The sequence below is a fragment of the Crinia signifera genome, chromosome 2, assembly GCF_055691185.1.
Source record: "Crinia signifera chromosome 2, ASM5569118v1, whole genome shotgun sequence".
Taxonomy (NCBI): Eukaryota; Metazoa; Chordata; class Amphibia; order Anura; family Myobatrachidae; genus Crinia; species Crinia signifera.
The window spans coordinates 168,641,462-168,664,768 of NC_139218.1; the positions used below are offsets into that span (position 1 = coordinate 168,641,462).

Sequence of the window (23,307 nt, forward strand, 5' to 3'; positions counted from 1 at the left end):
CCTTCCCTGTCTGTCTACCCCCCTGTTCTGTAATCAAGTAATATCTCACCTGCGAGTTTCCCCTCACTCTTTCTTTACTCAACACTGTCTCTCGCATCTGCCACTTCAGGACACGCCCCTTAGTGGTGATAGGTACGCCCATGGGTGGAGTTAGACACGCCCTCTGGGTGGAGCATGACACACCTCTCAGCAGAGCGGCACATTCTACTATCAGCTAAAATCTCCCTCAAAATAGTTTTCAAAAGTAGGCAAGTATGCTGTGCTGTGCTCCGTGACCTGCCCTCACTGCCCTGTGTTGTAGACTTGAGAGTCAGTGACTGTTTATAGGCCTGAGCCCTGTAGTGTGATTTAACTAACTAGGTGCTGCAGTGCTCACACGCAGGGGCTGCAGTGTCCACTGTCCAGGGGCTGTCCTGTGGCCCGTGCCCTGTTGTGATTTATTTAGCCCTAAGCCCTGTGTTGTGATTTATTTAGCCCTGAACCCTGTGTTTTTTGTGATTTAACTAACTAACTCAGTGCTGCAGTGCTCACACGCAGGGGCTGCAGTGCTGCTGAGTAGTACACTGTGTACAGGGGCTGCAGTAATACAAGGGGCTGTGTCCAGTGTGACGGCCTATATCTTATCCATTGTCCAGTGTCACCAGTCACTCACGACATATATCCTGTGTCCTGTCCTGTGTGACGACTGACGACATATCCTGTGTCCAGTGTGACGACATATAATCTGTGTCCAGTGTGACGACATATATCCTGTGTCCAGTGTGACTACATATACCCTGTGTCCAGTGTGACAACATATATCCTGTGTCCAGCGTGACATATATCCATTGTCCAGTGTGACGACATATATCCTGTGTCCACTGTGACGACATATATCCAGTGTCCAGTGTGACGACATATATACAGTGTCCAGTGTGACGACATATATCCTGTGTCCTGTGTGACGACATATATCCTGTGTCCAGTGTGACGACATATATCCTGTGTGACGACATATATCCTGTGTCCACTGTGACGACATATATCCTGTGTCCACTGTGACGACATATATCCTGTGTCCTGTGTGACGACATATATCCTGTGTCCAGCGTAACATATATCCATTGTCCAGTGTGACGACATATATCCTGTGTCCACTGTGATGACATATATCCAGTGTCCAGTGTGACGACATATATCCAGTGTCCAGTGTGACGACATATATCCAGTGTCCAGTGTAACGACATATATCCAGTGTGACGACATATATCCTGTGTCCAGTGTGACGACATATATCCTGTGTCCAGTGGGACGACATATATCCAGTGTCCAGTGTGACGACATATATCCAGTGTCCAGTGTGATGACATATATCCTGTGTCCAGTGTGACGACATATATCCTGTGTCCACTGTGACGACATATATCCAGTGTCCAGTGTGACGACATATATCCTGTGTCCAGTGTGACGACATATATCCTGTGTCCAGTGTGATGACATACAGTATATCCAGTGGCCAGTGTGACATCTAACCATTGTGTGACAGCTTATATCCAGTGTCCAGCGTGACATATATCCATTGTCCAGTGTACAGGAGCTGTGTCCATGGGCGGTGTCCAGAGGCTGTGTCCAGTGTGATGGCTGTGTCCATTGTCCAGGGGCTGTGTCCAGTGTGACGGCTGTGTCCAGTGTGCAGGAGCTGTGTCCATGGGCGGTGTCCAGAGGCTGTGTCCAGTGTGATGGCTGTGTCCATTGTCCAGGGGCTGTGTCCAGTGTGACGGCTGGGTCCAGTGTACAGGAGCTGTGTCCAGAGGCTGTGTCCATTGTCCAGGGGCTGTGTCCAGGGTGACAGGCTGTGTCCAGGGGCTGTGTCCAGGGGCAGTGTCCAGTGTCCAAGGGGCTGTGTCCAGTGTGACAGGCTGTGTCCAGTGTAAAGTAAGAAAAATAAATAAAAGTAATAAATAAAATAAAAACACATTTTTGGAGGATGATGGAGGAGGAAATAGTGGGAGTGCTGAAGCTGCTACCACCAGTCATGACAAGGCCGATATCTCTTTGTATTTGCTGTTTGGAGCATTTCTCTTTTTTTGGGATAGTTTATTAAACTGCCACCCTGTCTGCCCCTGCAGTGACGCTCTGCCAGGTTGGAAGTGTAAGGTCCACATGTATGTGATGCTGACTGCTGTCACTTAGCTTAGTCATCCAGCTACCTTGGTATACCCTTTTGGCCCAACTACAGTAAATGAAAAAAATTTTGTAAGCTGTGAAGTGATCAAAATTGACTAGAAATGAGTGGAAACTAATGTTATTGAGGTTAATAATACTCTAGGGGCAAAAACAGGCCCAAATTCTGTTATTTTAGCATTTTTTCATAAAAATCCAGATCCAAAACCAAAACCCACAAGGGTGGTTTTGCCAAAACCAATCCAGATCCAAAACACGAAGGGAGATCCAGATCCAAAACCAAAACCCGAAAAAGTGTCCGTCACACATCTCTAATCTGCTATGATTGACATGCCTGTGTTACCTTGCATGTACACGGAAGGCACGGAACTTGTATCTACAGCTAACATTGAGTGCCGGGCTTACAAGGATTACAGCGCAGTGTTAGGCAGGGCAGCCCCCACTGTGATCAGGTCAACCTGGTAGGCATATACATTATGGGAAACGGATAGAACTACAGCCTCTGAGCCATTAATATATTGACCAGGTAGGTGTAATGTGTAATTATACATACATATATATATATATATATATATATATATATATATTATACACACATACATCTATATACATATAGCCTAAATTATTGCCAAAGATTGGTGTCCTACTTACATCGCCCCGATGGTAACTCAGTCTCAGGCACTCTGAGTCCTGCGCCAGCTCCTCGCTGCAGCGTCTCCCACCCGGCCGCATCTCCCACCCGGAACACTGCCACATCTCCCACCCAGCACACTGCCGCGTCTCCCACCCAGCACACTGCCGCGACTCCCACCCGGCACACTGCCGCAGCCGACGTCAATCATCTCACTCGTTACCCGTTGCGTAGTCTCCTGCTCGGTCCGACTTGTCACTGTTGACTGTTGGCTGTCTCACTGTCTCAGAGCAGTGAGTACAGCGGCAGCCAACCGGGGAGGGAGGATATCCAGCATCCAGGGAGGGAGGAGCGGGGTTCCGCATTGCAATGCTGCATACAATGAAGGTACCAGCGATCAGCACCAGGCTAAATGCAGGAGTGTGAGCGGAACATCGGGAGGCAAAGGAGCCAGTGCCCCTTTAAGGATGGCACTCGGCGGCAGATGACTCCATTGCCTCCAGGAGTTCCGCCACTGCTCATACATGAATACATTTACAACGCCACCCTCATACATACATTTACACATCACCACCCTCATACTGTACATTTACAACGCTACCCTCATACATACATTTATACACCGCCACCCTCATACATACATTTATACACCGCCACCCTCATACATGAATACATTTACACCGCCACCCTCATACATACAGTTATACACCGCCACCCTCATACATACATTTACAGATCACCACCCTTATACATTTACAACGCTACCCTCATACATATATACATTTATACACCGCAACCCTCATACATACATTTATACACCACGCCACCCTCATACGTGCATACATTTATACACCGCCACCCTCATACGTGCATACATTTATACACCGCCACCCTCATACGTGCATACATTTATACACCGCCACCCTCATACATACATACATTTATACACCGCCACCCTCATACGTGCATACATTTATACACCGCCACCCTCATACATACATACATTTATACACCGCGGCCCTCATATGTGCATACATTTATACACTGCCACCCTCATACATACATAAATACATTTATACACCGCCACCCTCATAAGTGCATACATTTACACCACCACCCTCATACATACATTTATACACCGCCACCCTCATACGTGCATACATTTATACACCACCACCCTCATACGTACATACATTTATACACCGCCACCCTCATACGTACATACATTTATACACCGCCACCCTCATACATACATACATTTATACACCGCCACCCTCATACGTGCATACATTTATACACCGCCACCCTCATACGTGCATACATTTATACACCGCCACCCTCATAAGTGCATACATTTATACACCGCCACCCTCATACGTGCATACATTTATACACTGCCACCCTCATATGTGCATACATTTATACATCGCCACCCTCATATGTGCATACATTTATACACCGCCACCCTCATACGTGCATACATTTATACACTGCCACCCTCATACGTGCATACATTTATACACCGCCACCCTCATACATACATACATTTATACACCGCCACCCTCATACGTGCATACATTTATACACCGCCACCCTCATACGTGCATACATTTATACACCGCCACCCTCATACGTGCATACATTTATACACCGCCACCCTCATACGTGCATACATTTATACACCGCCACCCTCATACGTGCATACTTCTGCAACGGGTGGGGGGGGGAGGCAGGGCTACCCGGGGACACGGACTCGGGCTGCCATCTGCCACTGAGGCTGAGATGTACACTGAGTAATGAGGGGCCCAGCCGAATTGTGTGGGCGGCACTGGTGTGCTACACACCCGCCTGCATCTTTCCGCCTCAATGTAATCGGCCTCCCGTGAAACTGCCCACACACACAGCACCCAGTCAGTGACAAATACACTTACGACAGTCACCTACACACAGCACCCAGTCAGTGACACACACAAAGCTCCCAGTCACTGACACACACAAGGCAGTCAACCATTGTCACCCACACATGGCACACAGTCACTGACACACACAAGGCAGTCACCCATACAGTACCGTCACTGACACAGACACAAAGCAGTCACCCACACACAGCACCCAGTCGCATTAACACACAAGGCAGACATCCACGCAGCATCCAGTCACTGACACACACACAGCTGTCATCCACACATGGCAATCATGCACACACTGCACCAAGTTAGTGATACAGTACACACTCACGGCAGTCTTTCACAAACACACACTCATGGCAGTCACCCACACACAGCTCCCAGTCACTGACACACACAGCGTTAACCACTGTCACCCAGTCAGGGCCAGTTATAAGTCTCGGCCCGCCCCTAGGCAAAAGATTATTTGCGCCCCCCCCCCCCCGGCTATTATAGGAAGGGAGTGTAGAGAAAGCAGAGCATACGAAGTACCTTCAGCAGCGCAGGTACTGTAACTTCATGCGTGGGGCTGCATGTCTTTAGTGTAACTTCAACTGCATGGGGCTGCATGTCTTCAGGTCCCTGGCAGTGCAAAGCTCCCTCTTCAGCATCAGGGTGGCTCCAGCGCTGTGTCTTCATTAGCAGACAGGCATCATAGGGCTGCCTCTCTCTTGCGCTGGGGATCGGGTGCGAACACCCGGAGAGAGGCAGCCCTGTAATGTCAGTGACAGGAGTTTGTGCTTCTGGTGCCAGGGATCAAGTACCCATAGTCAGAAGTGCAAGCTCCTGTCACTGACAATACAGGCGTCCGTCCTCTCTCCGGGTGTTCAGCACCCGATCCCCGGAGCCGGCTCACAGACGCTGAAGGGGGAGGGCACTTCCAGCGCAGCGCATCAGTATTTTTAAAAGAAAATAAGACACACCTCTGCTTGCAATTTACCGCCCCCAGCAGGTGCCGCCCATAGGCCCATGCCTCATGGGCCTAGTGGGAAATACGGCCCTGCACCCAGTCACTGACACACCCACACATCATGGCAGTCACCCACACACACAGCACCTAGTCACTGACACACCCACACATGGCAGTCACCCACACACAGCACCCAGTCACTGACACACACACACACAGCAGTCACCCACTGTCACCTATACACAGCACCAAGGGCGGGATTCTCTAAAATCCGCAGCCCTCTTCGCCGGCCACCGCATTTCTAATGACCGCATATTCTCTAAAATATGCGGTCATTAACGCAAGGGACAGCTCTTGCGGTAAGAGCTGTCCCTTGCGATGCGGCGCCGTTGCTGGACTTCCGGGTCTATGACCCGGGAGTCCGTCTGCGCATGCGCAGACTGACGCGCCGGCCACAGGGCATGCTGGGAGGGATCCGTGACGGATCCCTCACACACCGCTGCGGTAAGAAGCCCATAGGCTTCTGCAGGGAACCACCAGCTTTTGCTGGCGATTCCCTCCGCAGCGGTGACACTGCGGAGGGAGGTTAGAGAATACAGAAAAGCGGTAAAAACCCCGATAACGGTGTTTTTACTGCATTTCTGTGACAGAGAATCTCGCCCCAAGTCACTGACACACTCACAGTAGTCACACTGACACACACCAGTCCCCCACACAGTCCCAGTCATTAAAACACATGCACTGCACAAACACACTTACATTACAAGCAGCTAGGGATCTGTAGTGGCTCTCTCTCTCTCACTGCTGACAGCACAGCAGCCCCTCTGGATTCCGTGTAACTCCGCCCACTCTGGGGTCAGTGTAGCTCCGCCCCCTTTGGGGTCCGTGTAGCCCCGCCCCCTTCTGGGTCCCGTGTACCTCCGCCCCCTCTGGGACCGTTTAGCCCCACCCCCTGTGCACAGTTGACTACCTCTTGGTATGGTAGCTATTGTTTAAAAAGAAGAGGGAGCGGAGCTGGCTTGGGAGGCTGTCGGGAGTGGGACAGGGGCTGTCCCGTGTAGCTCCGCCCCCTCTGGGTCCCGTGTAGCCCCGCCCCCTCTGAGACCCGTTTAGCCCCGCCCCCTGTGCACAGTTGACTACCTCTTGGTATGGTAGCTATTGTTTAAAAAGAAGAGGGAGCGAAGCTGGCTTGGGAGGCTGTCGGGAGTGGGAGAGAGGGAGCTGGTGCAGGGGAGAAGAAGGAACCCAGGGCCTCATAGACATCCTTCATAGACTTGGTGGCGCCCCCCCCCCCCCCAGATCCTGGCGCCCTAGGCAGCTGCCTAATGGTAGAGCCGGCCCTGGAGTTTGAAAAAACTCAGGAGCCCGAGGTGTGCTCCCTACCACCAGTGCTGTGCCTAAACACGTGCAAAGGGGGCCGTGCGATCAAATGGGCTTATCTCCCGAAGGAGATGGGCCCCGTTTTTCCCCTAACCCCTCTCAACCATAAGGCCGAAGAGGGGAAAATAGGGAACGGTGGGTCCTCTTTGCCGAAGCTTAGAGAGACCCTCTTTCCTCAACCCCTGGAAGGGTTAGGACGGTGAGTCCTCCGCACCCGAAGGTTTGGAGAGACCCGCAGTAGACTTCCCTCCGCTTTGCGGCTCGGGGTCATCCTCGGGGGCATGAAGCTCTCCCCAAAAGGCGAGAGCTTCGGCACATTGGGGAAATGGAAGGCCTGTAAGGGTCGACCACACTACCCAAAAAAATGTGACAAACTACAAAAAAACAGAAAACGTGAAGTGACGAAAGTGAGAAGGAAAATAAATAAATAATAAAGAAGACCCTAGCCAGAAGGCCAGGGTGGGGGTGTGAAAAATTGTCTTACCCCATCCAAAAGGACGAGGTAAGGACGTGCAGCGCTAACCTAGAGGGAAGTGCGCAGTGCTAGTGCTTACTAGTGCATGGTGATTTTGGGATCACCCGTGGATGTTCGGCACCCCCGAGTTTCCCCGGGGGCACAGTGCAGACTCCAAGCAGCCAGCCAATCAGCGTCCGACCAAGTGTTTCTCTGTCTCAACAGCAGGCACTTTCCAGCCCCTGGCATGGGAATGGGTACTCCACTGGGCTTTTCGAAAGACTCCCTTAGGGGCTGCAACCCCCTCGGAAGAGCAATCTACTCAGTCTCAGTGTTTCTCCGATCCCAAGGTTAAGGTACTAAGCTGGGCCTTTCGCAGTCTCTCCATCAGAGGCTACGAACCTCTGGAACAGGAGCCATCTACTCAGTCCCAGCCTTTCTCTGCTCCCTGGGAATGGAAACTAGACTGAGCCTTTCGCTGTCTCATCCTTCGGGGGCTACGAACCCCGTCAAGAGAGTCAAACTACTAGGCCCAGTGTTTCTCCCCCCCTCTTACCAGTGGATTTACGGAAACAACACCTCCTACCAAAGGCAGAGGTGAAGGTACTCAGCCAGACTTTTCACCACTCCCAGGCAAAAAAGAGGGGTCCCATCAGAGCAGCTACTCAGTCCAGCCTTTCTCTATTCTCTGCCAGAGGCCAGTCCATACCCACTGATAAGAACAGATACTACACTTGATCTTAGCCAAAAGGCCGAGAAGAGCCGGCCCTGGAGGAACCTACTGGTGCAGCCCCCAGAAGGAGGAACCTACTGGGGCTGATGTCAGGGGGGAGAAGGAGGCTGCACAGTGCACACAGTAAGATCGGGAGATGTGTGTACACTGTCCCTGTGTGACCGCTGGCAGCACTGACTGACAGCTGCCGGCAGGTACACGGAGAGCTGCTGCTGCTTCTGGAGGGGTGCTCAGCTGAGCTAATAAGAAAAGGCACAGAGCTGATAGCCTGCAGGGAACATGGACAGGCAGTGTTGGGCACCTATCACAAGCAAAGCACATTTGAATATCCCGCCCAGTTCACTGATGTCACTGATTCTTCCCTCACCTCTGGCACTGCACGGAGCTTATCAAACTACTTAAATAAAGCGGTGCCAGTGCTTTTATTCACACACTCTGTCCCTCTTAACCCCATAACACCCCTTAGCCCCCCTGTATAACACAAAGAATGGTAATTGCCCTCCTGCTCACTAAACAAAACAGCTACTCGGGCAGGTCGGCCATGTCTGTGCACCCAAGTGAAGCTTCTGTCTGTACTCCCTCTACTGGACACACTGCGCATGCGCAACAAGTTGGACAATCCTATCTCTATAATGGGGCATGTTTCACTAAATAAAAAAAAAAACTGTACCTATCTGAAAAATCTAAACCCCAAAAGGCACTACACTGGGACAATATCTACCTAATAAAACAAACCCCAAGTCTCAATTGTTCCTCTACCCTGAGTTATGCCTTCCCAAAAAAAACCTCATAGACTAACATGGGTGACAAAGTGGGAAATTTACTAAAGGAAATTTGTAAAAAAAAGGTCTATTTGTATCCAGAAATACACTTATTTTTGACATTTACTATTCCGAAAATACGGCAATTCGTAGTCGTATTGATAGCACATCAATACGACTACGAATTGCCGTATTTTTGGGATAGTAAATGTCAAAAATAAGTGTATTTCTGGATACAAATACACCTATTTTTTTTTACAAATTTCCTTTAGTAAATTTCCCCCATTGTGTCATTTCTCAAGTGTCAGAAAAAACTGACAGTTGGAAGTTTAGATCGCTCCCAATTGGTCATTTTTTTATATTTTGCCCTGAAATTTGGCACGCAGCACTGGTTGACGATTCTACGCATACATGCCAAATTTCAGATTAGTACGTCCAGTCACTTTTGAGGTGTAGTCCCTCAAACACCATGCCCCATCTGTAAAGTAGGGAAATAGTCATTGACAGTTAGAGAAAAGGGAGGTATAAAATAGTATCCATGTACTATAGATTGTTAGTCCAGCCAGTCTATAGCTCCAGTAAATGCATAGAGTATAATGTCAGGTTTTTCAACAACAGGATAAGTTCCATAATAGGAAGAGGAGTAGAGCCAGAGCAATATAGAGATCCTTAGACGAAAGTAGAGCAGTTCTGGGTACTCAGGAGCAAGTCCAAAATGGCGAACCAAGTTGCTCCATAGGGCCTTGATTGTAGGTGCCGGAAAGACGCAGAAAGGCACAGAAAGACGCAGGAGCCATAAGAGTAGAAGCATAATAGGGCTCAGGATGAAAGACCCCCGCATGGCAGTGTTCATTGCATGGACAGCTGCAGGAGGGGCAATAACTTTACACACGCCCGATAGAGCAGTAATAAGCCTGGATTCAGAGGCCTTAATGGCACACAGGATCTGGTGCAGAGGGTCCCCCATCTCATCCCCAGCACGTGGAGTGGGCAGATGTGGAGAGGTAGACTCACAATCTTAAAGGGGGGTCGGCTAGCATGCCTCTGACATACCTCCCAACTTTCGTGCCGAAGAAATAGGGACACTCGCGCGGCATGCTGCCAGCAACACGGCGCTCCAACTGACTGAGATGCGCGTGCGTCCCCCACGCACGCGCGTCTCAGTATCCGGGCGGCGAGGAGGCGAGGCGGACGCAATACTGTCCGCCTCCTGCTCGGGGGGGTGCGGTCGCCCGGTGTGGGCACCGGGCGACCGAGGGCAGCACCTGTGTGTTTCTATACCTGTACTGTCACTGTTTAACTGTTACCTATCTGGCTGTTGCACAGCAATCCAATGTGATGGACTCCCTAAGTGGGATAGATACTCAGATTGTCACTTCGTTATTGGATAACCCTCTGGGAGTGTATACGTTAATAGGCTAGGTAGGGGTGATGGTGTTTGGCAGCGGCTGTGCTTTGACTACTTCATAGGAAGGCTGCTATATCAAAGTCCAAGTTCAATCCTTTGGGGGTTAAGGTCCCCATGTGAAGATGATTTTTGTCTCTTCTTTCGTTAGGGCTTTGTCTGGATTAACCCCTCTCCAATCGATTTTCACTTTCTTAAGGCCGATAAACTTCAAGGATCTCGGATCGTTGTTGTGCTTTTCTGTATAATGTGAAGGGATGCTGTGGTTGGTCTTTTTGTTGGTGATGTTGCAGATGTGTTCTTGAATGCATGTGTGTAATTTCCGCTTTGTCTTCCCTATATATTGTAGCCCACAGGGGCATTCCAACATATTGATACCCCCCTCGGTGTTGCAGGTTATACGGTCTCTGATCTTGTGGGTTCTTCTGTTTGCTGTGGAGAATACTTCTTTTGTACCATCTGGTTGTGTTTTCTTGCATGCTGTTCAACAGCCGCATCTTGAAAACCCTTTTGTGTTTGAAATGGATTTTTGATTCGAGATGTACGTCATGGGGTCCAGGTGACTCTTCACTAGTACTGATCTTATTGTGTCTGTTCTTCTGTAGACAATACGTGGAACTTGCGGTAGTATGTCCTTCAATTCTTCATCTCCCTGTAGGATATACCAGTGTTTCTTTAGACTAGCTTCCAGTAGTCTAAAGTAGTAGCTTTGAGTGCAATACTCAGATATGAACAAGAGCTTCTGATTTTTCTCTTTCTTTCCTTTCTCTCTGTATGTGAGCAGTTCTCCTCTTTCTAGTTTGTTGACTCTCTTTCGTTCATTCTCCAAGAATTTGGGATTATAGTCTTTCTGTTCGAACTTCATGATCATCTGTTCTCATAGTCCCCTTGTTTGGAACATTTCCGGCATATCCTTCTCAACTGTCCACTCGGGATATTTTGTTTCCATTGTTTGTGGTGGTTACTAGTGGCCCCTTGGTAGCCATTACAGTAGGTGGGTTTTATGTATGTTTTAGTTTCTATCTTACCATTTTCCACATAGATATTCACATCTAAAAAGTTCACATTTGTGCTGCTGATAGTGCTTGTGAATTCCAGGTTAACCTGGTTGCCATTGATGATTTCTATGAACTTTTTCAGGTCAGCTTCCTCTCCATTCCATATAATTATGACATCGTCAATGTATCTAGCCCATACGCGTAGATTACTTCCATACGTGTTGTTGTTCCATATGTTTTCTATTTCCCAATGCGCTAAGAAGAGGTTTGCATAAGATGCAGCAAATTTGGTCCCCATCGCTGTTCCTTGGCATTGGTGGTAAAAGGTGTCTCCATACCAGAAGTAGTTATAGTTGAGGATGAAGTGGATTGCTTCGATAATGAACTCAATATGTTCTGTGTTTATCTCAGAGTCCTCTTCCAACTTTTTTCTCACGTGCTTGCATCCATCCTCATGTCTGATGCATGTATAAAGCACCTTGATATCACAGGTAGCTAACAGGTTCTGTATGTTTCTTCCCATTGTACATCTTTAAGCATATTTAGTACCTGTGTTGTGTCTTTGATGTAACCCTTCTGCTGTATTAGGATAGGTTGTAGGAACTGTTGTAGGTCAATGTTACCCAATAGATTTGTCGTAATGTATCCGATACCCGCAACTATGGGTCGTCCTGGTGGTTGGTTTGTGTACCTTCGGCAGATGGTAAAATACCGGTATGATGGGGTTCGTTGGTAGAAGATGGCCATATTCTTGTTTATTTAGTATTCCTTTTTCCAGTCCTTTTCTTAGTAGTTTCTACAATTCTTTTTTATAGGAGTTCGTGGGGTTCAGTCTGGTATGTGGTTTCATCTTTCAGTTGTCTTGATGCTTCTGCTTCATATGCCTCTCTGTCCATCACCACTATACCCCCCTTCCCTTTGTCTGCCAGTTTTATTATTATGGAGTCATTTTTCCCTAATGACTCTGCTTTTCAGATCCGTGTCTACAAATTTGTTCTCAGGATTTTTTTCTGGGTTTTCTTCAGGATTTTTTTCTTCGTCTCTACCAGTATCAATTTATTTCCCTTCTTTGTCCTTCCTTCTGAAGTGTTTTTTCAGAGTTAACTTACGAACAAACTTATGCAGATCTATGAATGTGTTGAACTTTTTTTACTTATTTGTTGGGGCAAATTTTAAGCCCTTTTCAAGCACTGCATATTCAGATGGTGTCAGTTGATATTTACTTATGTTGAAGATGCCCTTGTGTGTCTCTTTTTCATCTCTCTTCTTTCCTTGGTGTGGTGATTTTTTCTCTTCCATTTTGGTCTTTCTTCCTCCTCGCTGTCCTCGCTTGTGGAGGTGCTTCTTTTTCTCCTCAGTCCCTTTCTGTAGTATGGTGGGTGTGGTTTTTGGGATCGCCCCTTGTCTGTGGTTGGGTGTCTGATCCCCGTAGACCTGGTCTAAAACATGATCCAGGTATTCTTCGGCTGGAACTTCCTCAACATCAGAGTCCGATATTCTACATGCAGTATCTTGTAACTGTATTCTATTCATCAAGGTGTGTGCTGAAGTGTTGTACTCTTCTTTCTCCTGATCTTTCACGCCTCGGTTAAAACTGTCAATCAGGATTCTATCCTTTGGGTACTCTTCCCTTTTTCTTTCTTTGTGGGTATGTGGTGGGTTCCTTGTTCCTCTCTTTTCCCGGGTGTCAGGGGAATATCTGGTTATTTGTGTGTGGTACGGTGGGACCGTATACGGTCGGATCTGGCTTTTTTTCATCTGCGCATGCGTAGCTTTCGCAATGCGCATTGTGCGGCGATCGCACACCACTCACCGATGGCTCTCTCCGTGCGAAAAAACCTGCCCGCAAGAGCACGGTCATTGTAGGGACGGCATGTGGGTGTTTTTATGGGAGCGGCCGGAATAATGAGGAAAACTGGGCGTAAACATGGGCGTACACGGGGGTGTGCACACAAAATGCAAGGTGCCACAACCGCCTCGATCGGCGAACGCACCGTGCATTTTGGCCCAAAAACAGGCGGATGCCAAAGAGTGCTCCTGACCACCCCTAGAGATACCGCATGAGAGCGGACGCCTGGGTCTGCTAATTAACGCTGATTACTACACAAACACATACACCCGAATGTAATAAGCAATGTTGCAGGCTATTAAGTGAAAACCATTATTTCACTACCTGCAAGCCACACAGCCCTCAAACACATTGGAAGCTTATCTTTCTACACTTCTCAACATGTAAAGGTTGGTTTAATTTTAGGTAATATTCATTCTAATACCTGGTTATATATGTCCAGTTAGTTATTTTATAACCATCTACACCCATTCAGAAAGTGTTTTTTTTCTACTTTAAAAAGCAGGACACTCAATTCACAGGAGTCGACATGTGTCAACTTTTTCACTGTAACACAAACATACCAGTTTTTTATTATGAAAAAGACACATAAACCACGTCTAAGAGCAACAATGCTGTTTTTGGACTCAATTTCTACTTGCAATGGTGGAGCAATGTCCTAAGGCCATGGCCACTATTTTGCACACAATCAGGGCCGGTGCTAGGTTCCTTAGCACCCTAGGCAAATGGTCTGACTACTCCCCCCCCCTCCCTCCGCCAGGGAGGAAGTGTGGGGAGGAAAGAGATAGGTGAAAGAGAGCAGGGGGAAGAGAGAGGGGGGGCAGAGAAATAGAGAAGGGGCAGAGAAATAGAGAAGGAGGGAGAGAGAGGGAGAGGATCAGAAGTGAAGGAAAGTGGGAGCAGGGGAGAGGAGAAGGAGGAGGAGCGGAGGTGGAGTATATGGAGAGGCGGAGAAGAGAAGGAGGAGCGGAGGGGGGAGAGGTGAAAGAGGAATGGAGGAGGAAGGGGAGCAAATGAGATGGAGAGCAGTGCAGAGCAGGAGATGGAAAACAGAGCAGAGGAGGAGGTGAGGAAAGGGAAGTGGAGGGGGGAGAAGAAGGAGGCTTGGGCGGAGGAGATGGAAAGGGGAGAAGAGGGAGAGCAGGCATTTGAAAAATGTGTGAATGCAGGCATCCCATCAATATCTGTGTGTACCTCCACTTATCAGCGGCTGCGTCTCCTCCATCTGGTCCAGGGTGTCGACTCTGCTCCTCACCACCCGCGGTAATTGCTGCACTCCGGGGGGTGGGGGGAAGGGATAGCAGGCGCCAGCTGCGTCTTGCTGCTTACCAGCAAGACGCTCATCGTCCGCGGTAATTGCCACGCTCCGGGGGGGGGGGGTGTCAGGTGCGGACTCTACCTGCAGTTTACCTCTGTGGCAGACCAGCAGGGAGGGGGCAGCGGGTGCCGGCCGCGAGTTATGGCTGACTAGGGGGGGTTTCATAGTCCGCTGCAGATTGCCGCTGATGAAAAGCGAGTCGGGGCAGAAGGGTATGGCTGCGGGCAGCAGATTAATGGGCGGGCTCCAGGGGGGGGGGGGGCACGGCTCACTCACCTACTCCCTGGGATCAATAGCTGGTACCTTACTTGGTCAGCTGAGCTGATTTCTTCCTGCTGCTGCAGCTCAGTACCGCCCTCCAGTGGCCGGCACCCTAGGCAAATGCCTAAAGCTACCTAGTGGTGGTAAGGGTCTTTGCAAAAAAAAAAAAACGACACGCGAAACCAGCCCGGACAGATGAGCCGCACGGTGTTTGTGTACATCGTGCGGCTCCGCCTCCCGAATGCCGCTATTGGTCGCCTTGCAAGGCGGCAAATAGCAGCATTCGGGAGGCAAAGCCGCACGATGTACACAAACACCGTGCGGCTCTCTGCTGTCCGGCTGGTTTCGTGTGTCGGTTTGTTTTTTTGCAAAGACCCTTACCTGGACTACGTCGCCCTGGGACAGGTGAGTATGGTTTCCTTCCACAGCTTCCTCCATGGATTTCGTCGGACTCCGGACCGCCGACAGCGAGGACGACATGGACAGCGAAGTCGACATGGAGCCAGAAGATGACACAGGACCAGAAGACGACACAGGACCAGGGCTACCTACAGGAAGAAGATAGGTAAGTATCAGTATGTAAGGGCTTTGTATGTATTAAAGTTTTATTTTAAGTGTGTGTCAGTGTGTTTTAGTTTACTATTTTTAATACTGTGGCACTACAAGACCCAGCGGGCCCTTTAATGCCCCGCAGGCTGGGACTTGTGGTTCTCCAAGTCCCAGCTTGCGGGGGGGGCTTGCTGGGACTCATAGTGCCCCAGTATTAGACAATAGATTATTCTATTTTTTTACACCACTATCAGCTCGATGCCCACCGCCCAGGGGCATCGAGGACAGCACCAGGCTTCAGCCTGGTCAGGTAAGTCCTGGAGGGGGGGACCCCTTTATTGGGGGGGTCCCCACTCCCCCAGGGCCCCTGGCCAGGCTGACTGGTCAGGGGGTTAATGCTTTGGCCGGGGGACTTGTATAAAAAGTCTCCCCCCGGCTGTGGCATTACCCTGCTGGCTGGTTTGGCCTGGGGCTGGTTCTTAAAATACGGGGGACCCCTAGTCATTTTGTCCCCCGTATTTTGGGAACCAGCCCCGGACCTGGAGCCTGGGGCTGGTTGTTAAAAATCGGGGAACCCCTATTTGTCGGGTTCCCTGATTTTTAATTACCGGCCCCGGCTCTTTCAGCCTGGTGCTGGGTTTTTTTTATGTTTATTTTTTTTTTCTATTTTTTTACACTAAAGCCTGCACGGATCTGACTGATCCGTGCAGGCTTAAAGCAAATACGACAGGGAAAGCAAGGTGTATTTTCCTGTCGTATTTGCGTGGGTGTTTCACACCACTTAGCAGCCGTATTATCAGTACGGCTGCTTAGTAAATCAGGAGTCACCATTCTTTTGAATGGTGATTTCTGTCGTATAATATCGATGGTGTAGACATTCGTATTTGTAAATACAAATACGAATGTTCCATCTTTAGGAATACGAATTGTTGTATTTTCGGGATTGTAAAATACAAATTCGTAAAAAAAAAATTTGTATTTCTCCCTACGAATACACCTTTTTTCTACGAATCCATTTTGGTAAATTTGCCCCTTAAGGTCTATTGTCAATAGGTCGAAAGTTGTTAGGTCGACAAGTAAATAGGTTATTATTATTATTATTATTAATATAATTTTATTTATAAGGCGCCACAAGTGTTTCGCAGCACCGTACAAAGGAACAGTACAGGGAGACAAAACATGGCATAACATTGAATAAATAACAAAAATAGGAGTACAAATAAATAGCGCCACAGTTCACCCTGTAACCCACGGGTGCCGGGCTGGGTCCCGACAGTCGGAATCCCAACAGTCATTAACCCGACGTCGGGATCCCGACTGTTAAAACACAGACGGCCGGCTTCCTGGCAGCCGTCGGCTATTCTCCCTCGTGGGGAGAATAGAATAGGTAACGAGCGCAGCGAGCCACTGTGCCCGCAGCGTGGCGAGATTAGCGAGCCCGCAAGGGGCTTTGTAGCACTGGCCACGCTGTCTGAGACCGGCCAGTAGGGATCCCGACATCGGGCTAATAACTGTCGGGATCCCGACTGTCAGAACCACATACCTCACCCGTAACCCACCTACTCCCATTCCGCACATTGTTCACGCTGCACCCATAGACACCATTAAAGTAGACTCCCCAAGCCTTCCTTTTAGTCACCAGTCAAACTGACCAAATTATAGACGCCCCCTTCTTAGCGGTTTGCCGGTCTGTCTATTTTTTTACCGTGGAACTACAAGTGACACAATGACCTGTCACCGTTCAGCGCTATGCTAGCGCTGCAACACCCTTCGCACCCTGACCCATTACGGTCAGCACCCACGCCCACCCTCCATCTCCCCACCAGCACCCATCAAACACTGCACCCCTACGCACCCCCATACCCTACAAAAAGTAGCCACCTCAAGCCTCCTTTTAGTTACCCTGCAAACTGACCAAATTATAGACGCCCGCTTCTTAGCGGTTTGCAGGTCTGTCTATTTTTTTACCGTGGAACTACAAGTGACACAATGACCTGTCACCGTTCAGCGCTATGCTAGCGCTGCAACATCCTTCAAACCCTTACCATCACGGTCATCACCCACACCCACCGTCCATCTCCACACCTGCACCCATCAAACGTTGCACCCCTATTCCCCACTAAAAGTAGATGCCCCAAGCCTCCTTTTAGTCACCCGGCAAACTGACCAAATTATAGACGCCCCCTTCTTAGCGGTTTGCCGATCTGTCAATTTCTTACTGTGGAACTACAAGTGACACGATGACCTGTCACCATTCAGCGCTATGCTAGCGCTGCAACACCCTTCACACCCTCACCCATCACGGTCAGCACCGACACCCACCCTCCATCTACACCAGCACCCATCAAACGTTGCACCCCTACGCACTCCCATACCCCACAAAAAGTAGACGCCCCAAGCCTCCTTTTAGTCACCCGGCAAACTAACCAAATTATAGACGCCCACGTCCTTCTTAGTGGTTTGCCGTTCTATTTTTTACTGTGGAACTACAAGTGATATGATGACCTGTCACCGTTTAGCGCTATGCTAGCGTTTCAACACCCTTCACACCATAACCCATCACGGTCAGCAACCTCGCTCATCCTCCATCTCCGCACCTGCACCCATCAAACGCTGCACCGCTACATCCCACTAAAGTAGACTCCCCAAGCATCCTTTTAGTCACATGGCAAACTGACCAAATTATAGATGACCCCTACTTAGTGGTTTGCCGGTATGTCTAATTTTTTACTGTGGAACTACAAGTGACATGATGACCTGTCACCGTTCAGCGATATGCTAGCAATGCAACGCCCTTCACAACCTCACCCATCACGGTCAGCACCCACGCTCACCCTCCATCTCCCCACCAGCACCAATCAAATGCTGCACCCTTACCCACCCACATACCACACAAAAAGTAAACGCCCCAAGCCTCCTTTTAGTCACCCGGCAAACTAACCAAATTATAGACGCCCCCTTCTTAGCGTTTTGCCGGTCTGTCTATTTCTTACTGTGGAACTACAAGTGACACGATGACCTGTCACCATTCAGCGCTATGCTAGCGCTGCAAAACCCTTCACACCCAGCAAACTAACCAAATTATAGAAGCCCCCTTCTTAGCATTTTGCCGGTCTGTCTATTTCTTACTGTGGAACTACAAGTGTCACGATGACCTGTCACCATTCAGCGCTATGCTAGCGCTGCAACACCCTTCACACCCTCACCCATCATGGTCAGTAACGACGCCCACCCTCCATCTCCCCACCAGCACCCACTAAACATTGCACCCTACGCACCCCCATACCCCACAATAAGTAAACGCCCCAAGCCTCCTTTTAGTCACCTGGCAAACTGACCAAATTATAGATGTCCCCTTCTTAGCGGTTTGCTGGTCTGTCTATTTTTTATTGTGGAACTACAAGTGACACAATAACCAGTCACCGTTCAGCGCTATGCTAGCGCTGCAAAACCCTTCACACCCTCACCCATCATGGTCAGCACCCATGAACACCCTCCATCTCCCCACCAGCACCCATCAAACGCTGCACCCCTACGCACACCCATGCATCCCCATACCCCACAAAAAGTAGACGCCCCAAGCCTCCTTTTAGTCACCCGGCAAACTGACCAGATTATAGACGCCCCTTTCTTAGCGGTTTGCTGGTGTGCCTATATTTAACGTGGAACTACAAGTGACACGATGACCTGTCATCGTTCAGCGCTATGCTAGTGCTGAAACACCCTTCACACCCTCACCCATCATGGTCAGCACCCACGGCCACCCACCATCTCCCCACCTGCACCCATCAAACGCTGCACCCCTACACCCCACAAAAAGTAGACGCCCCAAGACTCAATTTAGTCACTCGGCAAACTGACCAAATAATAGACGCCCCCTTCTTAGCGGTTTGCTGGTCTGTATAAATTTTACTGTGGAACTACAAGTGACACGATGACCTATCACCGTTAAGCGCTATGCTAGCGCTGCAATACCCTTCACACCCTCACCCATCACATTCAGCACCCACGCCCACCCACCATCTCCCCACCTGCACCCATCAAACGCTGCACCCGTACACCCCATTAAAAGTAGACGCTCCAAGCCTCCGTTTAGTCACCCGGCAAACTGACCAAATTATAGACGCCCCCTTCTTAGCAGTTTGCTGGTCTGTCTATTTTTTACTGTGGAACTACAAGTGACACGATGATCTGTCACCGTTCAGCGCTATGCTAGCGCTGCAACACCCTTCACACCCTCACCCATCACGGTCAGCACCCATAAACACCCTCCATCTCCCCACCAGTACCCACCAAACGCGGCACCCCTATGCACCATTACGCACCCCCACGCACCCCCGTACCCCACAAAAAGTAGACGCCCCAAGCCTCCTTTTAGTCACCCAGCAAACTGACCAAATTATAGATGCCCCTTCTTAGCCGTTTGCCGGTGTGTCTATTTTTTAATGTGGAACTACAAGTGACGCAATGACCTGTCACCGTTCAGCGCTATGCTAGCGCTGCAACACCCTTCATACCCTCACCCATCACGGTCAGCAACCACGCCCACCCACCATCTCCCCACAAGCACCCATCAAACGCTGCACCCCTACGCACCCCCATACCCCACAAAAAGTAGACGCCCCTAGCCTCCTTTTAGTCACCCGGAAAACTGACCAAATTATAGACGCCCCCTCTTAGCGGATTGCTGGTCTGACTATTTTTTACTGTGGAACTACAAGTGACACGATGACCTGTCACCGTTCAGCGCTATGCTAGCGCTGCAACACCCTTCACACCCTCACCTATCACGGTCAGCACCCATGAACACCCTCCATCTCCCCACCAGCACCCATCAAACAGGGCACACCTACGCACCCCAATACCCCACAAAAAGTAGACGCCCCAAGCGTCCTTTTAGTCACCCGGCAAACTGACCAAAATATAGACGCCCCCTTCTTAGCGGTTAACCGGTGTGTCTATCTTTTAATGTAGAACTACAAGTGACACAATGACCTGTCACCGTCAGCGCTATGCTAGCGCTGCAACACCCTTCATGCCCTCACTCATCACGGTCAGCACCCACGCCCACCCACCATCTCCCCACCAGCTCCCGTCAAACGCTGCACCCCTACACTCCACTAAAAGTAGACGCCCCAAGCCTCTGTTTAGTCACCCAGCAAACTGACCAAAATATAGACGCCCTCTTCTTAGCGGTTTACTGTTCTGTCAATTTTTTACTGTGGAACTACAAGTGACATGATGACCTGTCACCGTTCAGCGCTATGCTAGCGCTGCAACAACCTTCACACCCTCACCCATCACGGTCAGCACCCACGCCCAACCTTCGTCTCCCCACCAGCACCCATCAAACGCTTCACCCCCATACCCCACAAAAAGTAAACGCCCCAAGCCTCCTTTTAGTCACCCGGCAAACTGACCAAATTATAGACGCCCCCTTCTTAGCGGTTTACTGGTCTGTCTATTTTTTACTGTGGAACTACAAGTGACACAATGACCTGTCACCGTTCAGCGCTATGCTAGCGCTGCAACACGCTTCACACCCTCACCCATCACGGTCAGCACCCACGCCCACCCACTATCTCCCCACCTGCACCCATCAAACGCTGCACCCCTACACCCCACTAAATGTAGATGCCCCAAGCCTCCTTTTAGTCACCCGGCAAACTAACCAAATTATAGACGCCCCATTCTTAGCGTTTTGCCGGTCTGTCTATTTCTTAATGTGGAACTACAAATGACACAATGACCTATCACCATTCAGCGCTATGCTAGCGCTGCAACACCCTTCACACCCTCAACCATCACGGTCAGCACCGACGCCCACCCTTCATCTCGCCACCAGCACCCACCAAACATTGCACCCCTACGCACCCCCATACCCCACAAAAAGTAGATGCCAGAAGCATCCTTATAGTCACCTGGCAAACTGACCAAATTATATACGCCCCCTTCTTAGCGGTTTGCTGGTCTGTCTATTTTTTACTGTGGAACTACAAGTGACACAATGACCTGTCACTGTTCAGCGCTATGCTAGCGCTGCAAAACCCTTCACACCCTCACCCATCATGGTCAGCACCCATGAACACCCTCCATCTCCCCACCAGCCCCCATCAAACGCTGCACACCTACGCAACCCCATACCCCACAAAAAGTAGACGCCCCAAGCGTCCTTTTAGTCACCCGGCAAACTGACCAAAATATAGACGCCCCCTTCTTAGCGGTTAACTGGTGTGTCTATTTTTTAATGTGGAACTACATGTGACACAATGACCTGTCACCGTTCAGCGCTATGCTAGCGCTGCAACACCCTTCATACCCTCACTCATCACGGTCAGCACCCACGCCCACCCACCATCTCCCCACCAGCACCCATCAAAAGCTGCACCCCCATACCCCACAAAAAGTAGACGCACAAAGCCTCCTTTTAGTCACCCAGCAAACTGACCAAATTACAGACGCCCCCTTCTTAGCGGTTTGCCGGTCTGTCTATTTTTTAACGTGGAACTACAAGTGACACAATGACCTGTCATTGTTCAGCGCTATGCTAGCACTGCAACACCCTTCACACCCTCACCCATCACGGTCAGCACCCACGCCCACCCACCATCTCCCCACCAGCTCCCGTCAAACGCTGCACCCCTACACTCCACTAAAAGTAGACGCCCCAAGCCTCTGTTTAGTCACCCAGCAAACTGACCAAATTATAGACGCCCCCTTCTTAGCGTTTTGCTGGTCTGTCTATTTTTTACTGTGGAACTACATGTGACACGATGACCTGTCACCGTTCAGTGCTATGTTAGCACTGCAACACCCTTCACACCCTCACCCATCACGGTCAGCACCAACGCCCACCCTCCATCTCCCCCACCAGCACCCATCAAACGCTGCACCCCTACACCCCACAAAAAGGAGACGGCCAAAGCCTGCTTTAAATTACCCGGCAAACTGACCAAATTATAGACGCCCCCTTCTTAGCGGTTTGCTGGTCTGTCTATTTTTTACTGTGGAACTACAAGTGACACGATGACCTGTCACCGTTCAAGCTCTATGCTAGCGCTGCAACACCCTTCACACCCTCACCCATCACGTTCAGCACCCATGAACACCCTCCATCTCCCCACTAGCACCCATCAAACGCTGCACCCCTACGCACCCCCATACCCTACAAAAAGTAGACGCCCCAAGCCTCCTATTAGTCACCCGGCAAACTCACCATATTATAGACGCCCCCTTCTTAGCGGTTTGCCGGTGTGTCTATTTTTTTACGTGGAACTACAAGTGACACACTTACCTGTCACCGTTCAGCGCTATGCTAGCGCTGCAACACCCTTCATACCCTCACTCATCATGGTCAGCACCCACGCCCACCAACCATCTCCCCACCAGCTCCCGTCAAACGCTGCACCCCTACACTCCACTAAAAGTAGACGCCCCAAGCCTCTGTTTAGTCACCCAGCAAACTGACCAAATTATAGACGCCCCCTTCTTAGCGGTTTAGTGTTCTGTCAATTTTTTACTGTGGAAATACAAGTGACAGGATGACCTGTCAACGTTCAAGCTCTATCCTAGCGCTGCAACACCCTTCACACCCTCACCCATCACGGTCAGCACCCATGAACATCCTCCATCTCCCCACCAGCACCCGTCAAACTCTGCACCCCTACACTGCATTAAAAGTAGACGCACCAAGCCTCTGTTTAGTCACCCAGCAAACTGACCAAATTATAGACGCCCCCTTCTTAGCAGTTTGCTGGTCTGTCTATTTTTTACTGTGGAACTACAAGTGACACAATGACCTGTCACCGTTCAGCGCTATGCTAGCGCTGCAACACCCTTCACACCCTCACCCATCACGGTCAGCACCCACGCCCAACCTCCGTCTCCCCACCAGCACCCATCAAACGCTTCACCCCCATACCCCAAAAAAAGTAAACGCCCCAAGCCTC

The 23,307-nt window shown here is 49.8% G+C and overlaps 1 pseudogene; it reads right to left on the reverse strand.

The window, feature by feature from the left end:
* Positions 1 to 8,041: 8,041 nt before the first annotated feature.
* Positions 8,042 to 8,248, reverse strand: LOC146060900 (U2 spliceosomal RNA; annotated as a pseudogene).
* Positions 8,249 to 23,307: the final 15,059 nt, after the last annotated feature.